The 12,764-nt window shown below is 39.9% G+C and overlaps 1 protein-coding gene across 6 annotated transcripts in view; it reads left to right on the top strand.

Annotated features, from left to right (window-relative positions):
• The window catches only part of PLD1 (phospholipase D1), a 175,835-nt gene that overhangs the window by 49,834 nt on the left and 113,237 nt on the right, over nucleotides 1–12,764 (top strand). The window contains exon 1 of one of the 6 annotated variants that reach the window (XM_036218565.1): nucleotides 5,248–7,882. The exons of the other annotated variants lie outside the window; for them this stretch is intronic. The gene's annotated coding sequence lies outside the window, so the exon portion shown is untranslated. Of the gene's footprint in view, nucleotides 1–5,247; nucleotides 7,883–12,764 lie in introns of those variants that run through there. 6 annotated transcript variants of the gene reach the window in all.

Genomic DNA, 12,764 nt, shown 5'->3' with positions numbered 1-12,764 from the left:
CCCTGTATTGTATGCACAGCTACACTGCACCTTTTTTTGTATGTTTGTTTCCTCAAATTTGCCATGGTTATAGAGATAAAATACAGTGGTCACACTGAAGAGAGATTTAGAATTTGGCAGGACTTAATGATTAGATACAGAGAGTTAGGGAAAGACAATTGCTAAGGATGAGTTTCAGCATTTGGTTTATGCAGCTGGTAGAGGATGTTTTCAATTCATTCAAGAAGGAAAACACAGGAAGTATTTCATTTTGGGCTTTGGAAGATGATGAATTCTATTTTGAGCATATTAAGTGCACCTAATGGGGAAGTTCATAGGCAGTGGGTTATATAGATCTGAAGCTTAGGAAAAAGAACAATGCTGGAAACAGTTACTGAGAGCCCAGTAGAACTAGTGGTTGGGAATACAGAGATGGCTCTGACTTCAGGGAGTCCCCAGTTTTCCAGGGGAAACAGGGGCCAAGTAGAAGAGAAGGTACTCAACAGCGATATCACTGGGAGCCATAGAAACACTGGGGGAAAGAAATGTCAGTATGTATTGTTACCATTAGCATGAATGAGATCACTGAGAGGTGAGTAGAATGGGAAAGAATGATCCTGGGACCCTAAAAATTCTGGTGTGTACACGTTGAGCAGAACAGCCTCAAAGATTTTATGTCAGTGACTGGAGAGGGAGTAGGAAAACTAGAAGAATGTGGGAACATGAAAGTCAAGAGAGGAGACTCTTAAAAAAAGAATGGAGTCAAGAGTTATGCAGCAGAAAGTTTAAGTGAGGTATTGGTGAGACATCCTTGGGATTGCACAATATACAGGTAGTTATGAACTTTGGGAAAGCTGATAGAGTGAAGAGCTGGGAGCCAGTTGAGTGGGTTAAGAATGAGGGAGGAGTGATTAAACATAAGGAGGAAGCAGACAACTTTCATAAGAAGTTGGCCTTGAAAAAGGGATAGATAGACAGGGTCAGCTGAGGTTGGAGTCCATGAACACTAGTCCATGCAATCGAATGCTTTTTCTGCACCCATGTTTAGAAATCTTGGGGTAGAGGCCAAGAAGGCAGATAGTTGGATTAGCCCGGGATTGAGTTTTTCCAGATGACTGCAATGGAGGGACAATGGGACGAGCGAGTAGAGGTTTTCAGCAAGAGAGGAGTTAGAGTGATGGATCATGTGCTGTCAGCTGGATGAACAGGGGCGTGAGGCCTGGAAGGGGCTGAGGGAGTGCTAACAGCTTGTTGGACATGTAGGAGTTGCTGCCTTTCTAAGGTGTTCTTGGGTAAAAATTGCCTTCACTGCTGTTCCATCAGATAGGAAGATGATTTTCTGGTTTTAATAATGAGTGAGTCACAAGGCAGATCTATAGCCATTTCATCATGAGCCCTAAATTTGAGATATTTTGCAGGTTTGGTGGGACTGTATAATACCACCAATCATTTATGTTCATCCATCCCATCGAAGTGGTACCTCTGTTATTTTGGCTGTATTATTTTCTATTTTAGATTTACTTGTTTTGTTAAAATCAAACAGAATCCATTTGTGTTCCTTTCTAATAAGTAGTTTGGTTTGGCACAAGGCAAGCAGATGAGTTTCCAATATAAGGTTTTGATGAGGAGAGTTTGTATTCTGTACATCTGAGTAGGAGGAGAGTAGTTTATAGGGAATGGAGAAAGTAGGGAATGTGAAATTCAAGGGTCAGAATTTGAGTCTCATACCTACCTCTTACAGAGAATGACCCTGGTTAGACCTCTTAATCATTTTGAATCATTGCTTCTTCAGCTGCAAAGAGGGTTAAAAATAATGCTGTTTGCCTTGCAGGATTAGAAGAATCAAATAAAATGTACATATGAAAAATGTTTTGTAATCTAGATGGCATTATGCACATGTTGTTCTCTGTTTTGCCCATGTCATGAACTGTTCTAGGTCTTACTTGTATTCATTCATTCCTCATTTGGGTCACAGACAGTTACTGAGAGCCCAGTAGACACTAGGAGCTAAGGATCTAGAGATGACCTCTCCTTTCAGGGAACTTAGACTCTTTTAGAGGAGACAGAGGCCAAGTGGAAAGAAAGGTTCTCAACGAACTCTCATAGATGCTGTAGAAGCACTGAGGAAAGGCACCTAAACCAGCCTGAGAAGTCAGGAGAGGCATTCTGGAGGACGTGACCCCTGAGATGAACCTGAATGAATGATAGGAGTTAATCAGGCAAAGAAGGAAATTGGAGGAAGGCAATGCTGAGAGGGAGCAGCCTGTTGGAAGGCTGAGAGGTCAGAGAGCATGGAGCATGTTTGGTTCAGTGCAGCTGAGCAGGGAAATATAATACCATCAAAAGCTTGACTATAAAGTCACAGCAAGAGAGGTGAGAGGTAGAGGAGAACATACATGTAATTGAGATGCTTGAGAATGTTTTAATGGAAATAGGAAAAAAAACACTACAGGAGTAGGAGAGGTTGATAAGGGAGTTGATTAATGAAGTGTTGAGAGGAGAGTTGGAAATAGACACAGGTGGGAGACAGGAGACGTGGAGGAGGGGCCCTCTTTTGGGGTTTTGGTGGCGAAAGAGGCAAATACACAGGGTAAGGTGAGGAGTAATGAGAGAGTTTTTCCCGAAAGCCCCTGTTTTCATGGTGCAGTAAAATGCATGAGGTCATTTTTTACCCCCAGAGCCTACCTAGCATGGTGCTCACTCAGCACATGGTGGTTGCTCTGGAAATACCTGTCGAGTGATTTACTGTCATCAGGAGTTGCGCGAGAAGCCCGACAATGCAGCACGACTGGAAAACAAGCTGGCGTGCCGGTCGGCCCGGTACACGCCACCTCTCTCCAGTTCACTGAAGTTTGGCAGGCTGTCTTTCAGTTTGCCATTTTTTGTTTGCATTGATGCAATCCAGATGCTTCTGACCCTCAGGGATGTCACAGAGTCTGGTGTCACTAGAACAGCTCTTTTCCTTAGTAACCGTCCTGGGAGTGGTGGTTTCTTGCACAAGGACCAAACTAATTCTTTCCCAGTGAGGCTGGCAGCCTGTCCACACCTGCCGAGCAGAGTCTGGCTGCAACTGAGACAAAAGTGGTTTATCTTGCTTGTCTGATCATCCTTCTTATGCATTTTGGATATGGTTCAAATCTGCATTATAAAGAAAAAGTCTCCTAAAACAGACTTGCGTGAGCATGCACGGTATGAAAGAGTTCTCGTCTTCCCTCTGCTTTTCTGTGTGACTCTGAGCCTGTTTTTTCAGTGCATTGAAGGGGATTGGCCCCAACGAATACTGAGATTATCAAGTGTAATAGGTGTTACTGACCAGGTGCGTCCTGGTTTCACTAGTCTAAAGATTGTATCCTCAGTTTTTACCCAGTATCTGCTACCAAATGTATTTGCCATAGAGGTTTATTGAATAGGATTGCATTAGCTTCTGTTCTCCCACTCCTCCTCCTCCTCCTCCTTCTCTTTTTCTCCCCGCTCCCCCCCCCCCACTCTCTTTCTCTCCATTTCTCTCTCTCCTCTCAGTTCTTAACTGGTGTCTGTCACCAAATACATGTGCCATACAGATTTGTTGAATTGGATTACATTAGCTTCTGTTCTTTCTTTCCCTCTCCCTTCTCCTCTCTCTCTCTCTTTATCTCTCTCTCTGTCCCCCTCTCTCTCTTTTTCTCTACCCCCTTCCCTCTCCCTTTCTCTCTCTCCCCGCCTCTCCCTCCCCTCCCCTCTCACACACACTCACACTCACACAGTAAAATAGTGCCCTTTGATGGTGTCATTCATTTTCTTTATTTAATTAATATTTAGCAAATGTTAAAGATATGTGATAGATCAGGCTTGATTTCTTTCTTTCAGAGACAGCAAGGAGCTTTAAGCTCCTGAAGTGCAGCGGTTAAAAGAATTAGGAGGCCTCAGAGGAGAAAGTGGGCTGTGATCACATAGTGATGCTAGTCATGGACATAGGATTGGAGAGTCTGGACACAAGTTCAAACCATTCATTCTGGGTTCATTCTGGGTTCCCAAGGAGCTCACAGTTTCTATAAGAGTGAAAGAGATGCAAACAGATTACTTTAGCAAACAAAATTTGGATTCGTATAATGGAGACTAAAGAAATGACATATACATTGAGTTCCCTTCTTTTCACAATTATTTTGGCATTTAGTAAACATGCCTGTTACCAGGTTTTATTTTTTCACTTTACTTGGCTAGAGTGTCAGTGCTTGATAATTGAGGTATCTTTCCTATTAATGATATTAATAGTAATATTTATAATATCAACTAGGTATTAAAACTGAGGCTCAGAAAGGCCCAGAGTAATGTAAGTAAAGTAAGAGGTTGCTAGTTCTAAGACTAATAAGAGGCAGAACCGGGATTAAACACCCATGTTCTCAACCCAGGTGGATACTCAAGGTCTGTTTGGAGATGAACCAATGGAATATAAAGGGATTGGGGGGTGGTGCTGAAGAGGCAGGTCTTATAACAGGATAAACCCAGTAGATTCAAAGTTCTCACCTAATTTTTAATTGACTAGTATTTTTTTTTTTAACCAGCGATGAGTTTGGAGTGTTTACTCTGTATATCTGTGGGGATGATCCAGCTTCCTGTTCCCAAAAGTTTATGGTGTCACAGAGGACATGAAGTATGGCCTCAAGCATCCGAGATACAAGAGCCACCAAAGACTTAGAAACCAGATGCTGCAAAGCTTTGTGTTACCTCTGCCTTCAGGGGATGTGTACAGGAGAGCCAGGAAAGTTTCAGGGGTGTAGAAGGTCTCATTAGGCAGATGAGTGGAGGAAGAGGTGTTTACAGTGACAGGAGAAGATGGTATGGGCGGGGAGGCCAGGGCCAATTGTACAGCTTAGAGCATAATCATAAGTCAAACACTCACGAAACCTCTACCCAGGTCAAGAAACGGACCTGTGCCAGCCACTCCAGAAGCCAGTGCCACCGGTCCTGTCACAGTGCCCACCCCGTCGTCATCACTGCCCTTGTGCTTCTTCTTGTTTGATCACCTGAGTCTACGTCCCTAGACACTAGAGTTTAATCTCATTTGTTTTATCATTTTCTTATTTGATATGTATGTTTACCTACTTTTAATCTACAGGTTCCCTTGTATCCTTTTCTTTTCCTTATAATTTGTCTGTTGAAAAACTCACGTTGTTTGACCTGTAGAGTTGCCCAAGGTCGAGGTTTTGCTGATTGCATCCCCACGATGCAGTTCATTGTGTCCCTCTGTCCTCTGTATTTCCTGTGAATTGGAGGCCTGATCCCTGGGACTGGTTTGCCAAACAGTAGTGATTGAGCAGAACTTGAGCAGGAGGTTGGACTGTAAAGGCATTTTAAGGCCAGATTGGAAAGTACCTTGAATGCTTGTGAGCTTGGACTATGGTCTAGTCATTGTGTGTGTGTGTGTGTGTGTGTGTGTGTGTAAGTGTCATGGGGTGGGGGAGGCTCGAGAGGGCCAACTTTGTAGGTTTTTGAGCCAAGGAACAGCATTTTCATAGGTATCCTTTCCAGCTACATACCTGTGTAGGAGTGACTCTATGTCATAATGTTAAAAGAGCAAATTAATAAGTGTGAAATCTCGAAATAATATGCAGATGGTTGGATGTCATTTTCTATAGTACTATATTATAAAGTTGCTAAGAATTTCCTATAAATACTTCAAAAGTGAAACTATGTAATAAGGAATGGTATGTTCTTAGTATAAACTCTTTTGTGAGTAGCATAAGTATTACCAGAATAAATCTAGCAAGAAACACAAATCTTAAGAAGTGTAGAAGGAAGCAATCTAAGTAAAAGGAAGAAATCAAAGAAGGTTGTCTGTTGAAAGAGAGGGAGAATTGTACTTACTTTGCTCAAGGAAATAGAAAAAAACACTCAGTATTTTCCAAATGGCTTATTGAAAACTGCCTCCATCAGTAGAATTTAAATAGGTGTCACAAGTACTGTTTCTTAGAGTCTCGAAGAACTTCTTGGCCTCATTTTTCACCTTGTGTTGCTTCTAAAAAGTAAGGCCAGTTTCTAATTACAGCTGACATGTACATGGCACTTACTTTGGGTTAGGTATTATTTTTAACATTTTCTATGCTAACGAACTAACAACCCATTAAGGTGGACATTATTACTCTCCCCATTTTATAGATAAAGAAATTGAGGCACAGAGAGGGTATATTACTTGTCTAGGTTTACACAGCTAGTAAGTGGTAGAATGGATAAAAACTCACGTAGCCATATGACTCTACTACATGGCCTCTCAACTTGACGTCACATGGTAGCTGGGGCCAGTGGCCCAGGTGTTTCCTTCATAGGGAGGCTACATATCTGTTTTCAGGTGTTCAGAAATATCTGTTCTTTCATTTCACTAGAATTTGAGTCTGAGCCCTGGCCCTACTTGTACAACACAGCCGAATGACCCATCCCTGGACCCCTCTCCTCTCTTCTTTGAGCCTCAGTTTACTCACCTCTGCTGTGGACATGCCAATAATACCTCCTTTATAAAATATTCCTAAGGTCAAATGAGATCAAGTACAGGAGAATGTGTTAAAGGAGTAAAATGCTATGTTTGGGTTATAATTTTAATAATATTATTATCTGTACTTCTGTATCTTGAGGAATTTGTGAAATGAGCTTTGTTATATTTTAAATGCTTGGATTCTTAGGACAAGGAAATGGGCTTCCTAACTTGAATTAAGTTACCTGGTGGCATAGAGAGGAAGTTTTTAAAATGAGTATATTAAGGCTTTCTTGTTTTAAAAGTTTAATTGAAGCCATTGTGACAGCTCTTCCAGGAAGGCAAAAGCAACTACATCTTCAGTTTTGATGACTGTTTTCCCCTTGCCTGGCCATCACTGTCATTAATAGCGGGAATCCCAACCTTGTAGGTAAGAACCATGGAGCACTAACCACTTGGAAAATTAATTTAGTTGTCTCAAAAGAGGTCATGTTTACTTTCAGTTCCAGTATGGGCCCATTTAACTTTACCTTTTAACTGGGTATTGAACTAACCCCCAAGCCTGGTCAGATTTGTGTATGTCAACTTTTGATGGTAAGGGGGATCAAATTTGAGTTAGGTGAGTTTGGGGAAAGCAATATGTATTCATGTATTTAGTTGCAAATTTATTGAATGTTGTTTCACTGTCTGTGATGGTTATTTCTGATGAGAGTTTAATGGTCAAACATTTTTTTTTCTGCCTCATTTTCTCTCTAGCCTGTCTTCTTGAGACCAAATTACATGAATGTTAAATCTTTTGATGTTGCATAGCTAACTGAGGCTCTCTTCATTTTTTAGAGATCTTTACTTCCCCTTTATTCTTCAGGTTGGATCATCAATAGAAATGATGCTTTTGGTTGTTCTGTGGTTCTTCACTGGCTCTTTTTGTCATTGACATTTGATGTTATTATTTTTTCTTTTTTTTTTTGCTGAGATTTTCTATTTTTTTCATCAAAAAACGTATTTTCCTTTACACACTTGAACATGTTATAATAGTTGCTTTAAAATCCTTGTCAGATAAATTCAACATCTCAGGATGGGTCTCCACTGATAGCTATTTCTCTTCACATTTTTCTCTTTTTAGACGACATTGTGATTGATATGTTTTAGAGACACTGGATTCATTCATGTTCAAGAGTTTTTGTGTGTGTGTATGTCTTTTTTCAAGTAGGTAGTTAACTTGTCTGGCGTCATACTACAAACTCTATTTCCTGTGGTGGGCAGTGGCAGAAATCTCTGTCAAGTCATTTTAGTACTATCTGAGTTGCCTTGGAGCATACCCCATGCCTGCATGATTTGAGGGTCAGCATACGCAGAATTTGGCATTCCCCCTGTGTGGCTCTCTCCTTTCCAGGATTTCCTACTTCACTTTTTGCTGTCGTGATTGCCATGAAACCTGTTCTGTGGTTCTTCAAGCCAGTAAGTGTGTGAATTTTCTCTCTGAGTTTTAGTCTCCTAACTTGGCATGGACTGGGTCTGCCTTAGATAAAAACAGTGACATTCCTTTCTCCCAAATATTGATTCCTTTTCAGTTTCTGCTTGCTTTTGGTAGTTCTTCAGGCAGGGTTTTTGTTTTGTTTTGTTTTGTTTTTAATATTTTGTTTGGAATTATAGTCATTATCTGTGGGATGGCTGATCTAATAGGAGGAACGCCTCCAGTACTGAAAGCCAGAAGTTGCAATCCTGGATAATTTTTACGTCGTTTCTCATTTTATAGTTGCCACAGTTCTATGCAGTATCTTCCCAGGGCTGCTGGGTATACACTTCTTCTGGTTTCCTTTAAACAGATAATATAGCTCTTTGAGGCTCTAGGTTTTTCGTAGGAGTCTCACTTCTAGGGCCCTGCCTCCCATGGTCCTGGGAACATGTTGGGTAACAGTCACATGGGGACAGAAATGTAATCCCAGACACTTTATCCAAGATAAAAACGCTTTGGGCCTCTTCAGCTTTAGTTTCAGTATATCCATCTGACTTTAATTTGTTCCTTCATTCTTGGAAACTAAAAGCTTTCTTTCATCATTATTAATATTTTTTTGGTCTTTACATGTGGCATCAGAGGGCTATGACACTTAGCTGGATTTCACAAAGATATACAGTATCGTCTTTAATGCTAGTGAAGAATATAGTTTTTGTCATATTTATATTTTTCAGCTTTGAAATTTTGATTCTGTTTTGAGGATTAAATGAAACATAAACTTTATTATTATTTTTGTTGCTGCTGCCTCTGCTTTTTCCAAAAACAATTACAATTTATTTGGCAGTTCTGTGTTTGTAGTGGAAAAGAGGCACTTATATTAGCTAAATCTATTTTGTTTCCAGACGTTTGTAGCAGTGTTTTTTTTGTTTGTTTTTGTTTTTTGTAGTGGGCAGCATCAGACTATTCCCATAATGCAACTCTGGCTGTTACTTCCTGTACTCAGGAGGGGTCTGAGTTCTGTTATGGATGCATGGACTTTGGACAGAGGTCTCGTAACTCTTAGAATAGCTGAGGACATAGGAGCAACTTAGCATTATTTCATCACCTACTATAGCCCAAGCTCTACACCGCTCACTTTATATCATTTAATTTTTACCCTTGTTTATTTTAATAGTATTACCTTCATTTTATACATTAGGAAACTGAGACTTAAGAGCTGTAAATAACATTTCAGCATAAGGAGAGTCAGAATTCAGGCTTTGTAACTTAAAATCACATACCTTCTGTGGTACTCTGCTGCCTTAACAAATATTTTGCAATTACATACATGGGTAAAAAAATGAGACCTTGCTATGTTTACCAGCAATCATGACAAAATTTGAGAGCTTATTAGTACTGGAGAATGTCTGGAGGAGTTTATATATGTGTTTGCCAGTTTCATTCTTTTCATAGGTGAAATTCATGGATTATCATTGAAGATGTTCTCTATGTTGCCTAAACTTACTAATGGAGGTTGTTTACCCATTCCCTTGGAGGGAAGTGAAAAAAATGAATCAGAACTTAAACTTAAAATTGGAAAGAATTTTAATGATGAACAGAGTCTAGATGAGGGAATGTAGCTGCTATTAGCTAAAGCTAAATGGGACTGCAATCATAAGATGCAAATATCAGTTTTAAGAAAAGGAAGCAACAATAGTAGAAATTATATTAAAACCCTTGAATTAATATCTATAGCTTTGTGATCAACATGTGTTCTTATCAAAAGCAACATTGTGTTCAATAAAAAAAATCTTTCATATTTGAAGCCAGTGAAAGAAGGTTTTTCTTTAGAGTCATTTTAATAGAGATTAACTCTATCCTGGAAAAAATATTTTGTTCATATATTGCTCACCCACTTAATCATTGGTGGTCTAAGTTTCCCTTAGTGAGAAAAATGTTTATATCACTTTACTTAGCATAATTTGTCATCCAGAATAAAGTGAAGAGAGGCAGGGATTCATGCAAGGTGGTGCATCACTAGGCTGGCCGTAGCATCATAAAAATTAGCCAGTTGCTTGGACACATTCCAGATTAACTGTGTGGTACCAGTGTGTTCAGTACAGTCAGGTGAGGAGGAGAAGGGAGAGGCATACGTATGCCAGCTCCTTAACACCCCATTCTCACAGATTGTATGGCTTGGTTCTCTATACCCCTCCTCCACCACACTGCCCACACCTCAACTCCCAAGAAAGCCAGCTTCCAAGCCTTGGTTGCCACATCCTCTGAATTCACAAATTCTAAAATTTATATAGAATCATAAAAGACCCTGAATAGCTATGGCAATCTTGAGAAAGAACAAAGTTAGAGGTATCACACTACCTGAGATCAAACTTTACTACAAGGCAACAGTAATCAAAACAGCATGATACTGGCATGAAAACAGATACATTGATCAATGGAACAGAATAGAGAGACCAGAAATAAACCTATGCCTGTACGGTCACTTAATATATGACAAAGGAGGTAAGAATATACAATGGGTTAAAGGCAGTCTCTTCAATAAATGGTTTTGGGGAAACTGGACAGATACATGCAAAAAGAAAAAAAGAAAAAGATGAAAAGGTGGACCACCTCCTTAAACCATATACAAGAATGGATTCAAAATGGATTAAAGATTTAAATGTAAGACCTGAAACCATAAAACTTCTAGAAGAAAATATAGGCAGTAAACTCTCTGATATTGTTAACAGTAATTTCTTTTTGGATATAGCTCCCTGGGAAAGAGAGACAAAAGAAAAAATATACAAATGTAACTACATCAAACTAAAAAGTTTTTATATAGCAAAGTAAACCGTTAACAAAACAAAAAGACAACAGACTGACTGGGAGACAATATTCACTAATGATACGTCTGATAAGTGGTTAATATCCATAATATAGAAAGAGCACATACAACTCAACAATAACAAAAAAAATCCAGTTAAAAAATGCTCAGAAGACCTGAACAGATACTTCTCCAAAGAGGAAATACAAATGGCCAATAGACATATGAAAAAATGCTCAAGCTCACTAATCATCAGGGAAATGCAAATTAAAACTACAATGAGATATCACCTGACACTTGTTAGAATGGCTATCATCAATAAATCAAAGAACGAGTGTTGGTGAGGATGTGGAAAAAAGGGAACCCTCATACATTGTTGATGGAATTTCAAATTGGTACAGCCGCTATGGAAAACAGTTTGGAGGTTTCTCAAAAATTTAAAAATGGATATACCTTTTGACTGAGCAATTGCACTTCTGGGCATTTATTCAAAGAAAACCAAAATAATAATTCGTAAAGATCCATGCACCCCAATATTCATGGCAGCACAATTTACAATAGCCAAGATATGGAAGCAACCTAAATGCCCATCAAAAGATGATTGGATAAAGAAGTTATGGTTAATATACAGTGAAATATTACTCAGCCATTAAAAAAAATGAAATCCTACCATTTGCAATGACATGGATGGACCTAGAGGTTATTATGCTGAGCGAAATAAGTCAGACTGAGAAAGATAAATACCACATGATTTCACTTATATGTGGAATTTAAGGAACAAAAAGAACAAACTAATCAAAATAGACTGAGAAATGTAGAGGACAATTTGGTGACAGAGGGGAGGTGGGGTTGGGAGGCTGGGAGAATGGGGTGGAGGGTTAAAGAAGTAAAAATCAGTAGTGGATAGATGGTCACGGGAATGGAGAGCACGACATAGGAAATACAGTTAGCATTAATACATTGGCTGGGTGGAAAATCAGAGGAGAGAAGGAGCAATTAGGGGCATGGTTTTATAACCTATATAAATGTCTAACCAATGTACTATGTATTTGAAACTAAAATTAAAAAAAAAAATGAAGAAGCAGCAGCCTCAGGATGAGCTAGGCCTCTGTGGGGTCTGGCCAGAGGTGGCTGGGAGCTGGGTGCTGGAGCTACAGTAGCTCCTCCCGGGCTATGTCATGGAGGATGTGCCCAAGCCCTGCCCTCAGCCAGGAGGAAGCCAAGGTGGCAGGTAGTATTAGGAGAAAACTTGAGAGTGGCAGTGACAGGGATCTCCACTGAACCAGTGGCAGAGGCCAGGGAGGCAGGTGGGATGGAGCTCTCTGGGTGGCCCACTCACTGGGACCAGCCCTGCCACTCACTGCTGGGCAGCCTCGGGAAGCTGCTGTGGCTCAATGTCCTTGATTCTAAATGAGATTGTCATGAGGATTGTCATGAGAAGTGACACATGTAATGTGGGTTTAGTGACTAGATCAGAGTAGGTACTCAATAAATAACAGAGAGTATTTTCCTATCCACCCATACTAGAAATAGACATCAATTTCCCTTAACACTTGGATTTGCCTCTGGAAATAAAACATCTGTTTGAATTCAAAGATATGACTGAGACGAACTAGAAGAAGCTGGTTATTACTGCACAGAGAGTAATATTTAACTCTAAGACACTTCCAAGGAAATGACTAAGAAAGTTTATGGCAGAGAACAAAGACCAACCAAGGAGGTCAGAAAGGATTTAAGGAAGATCATGAGAACTGAGAAATGATTTCATGCTAGAAATTGCTTTATGTAATTGTAGATTTTTGTTTTTAGCTAGGGAAAAGAAAGAACATGGTTTTGATTCCTGTTCTGAGAACCTGGAGAGTCCAGATTATTTAGCACTGTCGTCTTCAATCTTGACACCACAGGGAGAAAAGCAGTGTCAGCGTTTGGCCAAATGGAGGCTTTGACAGGAAACCAGGAAAGAAGGATAAGACGTGGGAGTTGCCTGGGCTCTGGGGGCTTTAAGATCAGATTAGATGTGAAGCTCAGAGGGAGGGTAGTGTTTGCAAATCAAACTTCTACTTCTTGGAACCTTATAGCAA

The sequence above is a fragment of the Rousettus aegyptiacus genome, unplaced genomic scaffold, assembly GCF_014176215.1.
Source record: "Rousettus aegyptiacus isolate mRouAeg1 unplaced genomic scaffold, mRouAeg1.p scaffold_m13_p_4, whole genome shotgun sequence".
Lineage (NCBI taxonomy): Eukaryota > Metazoa > Chordata > Mammalia > Chiroptera > Pteropodidae > Rousettus > Rousettus aegyptiacus.
Note: the sequence above shows the minus strand (reverse complement) of the source record. Positions and strands in the feature narration are given on the sequence as shown.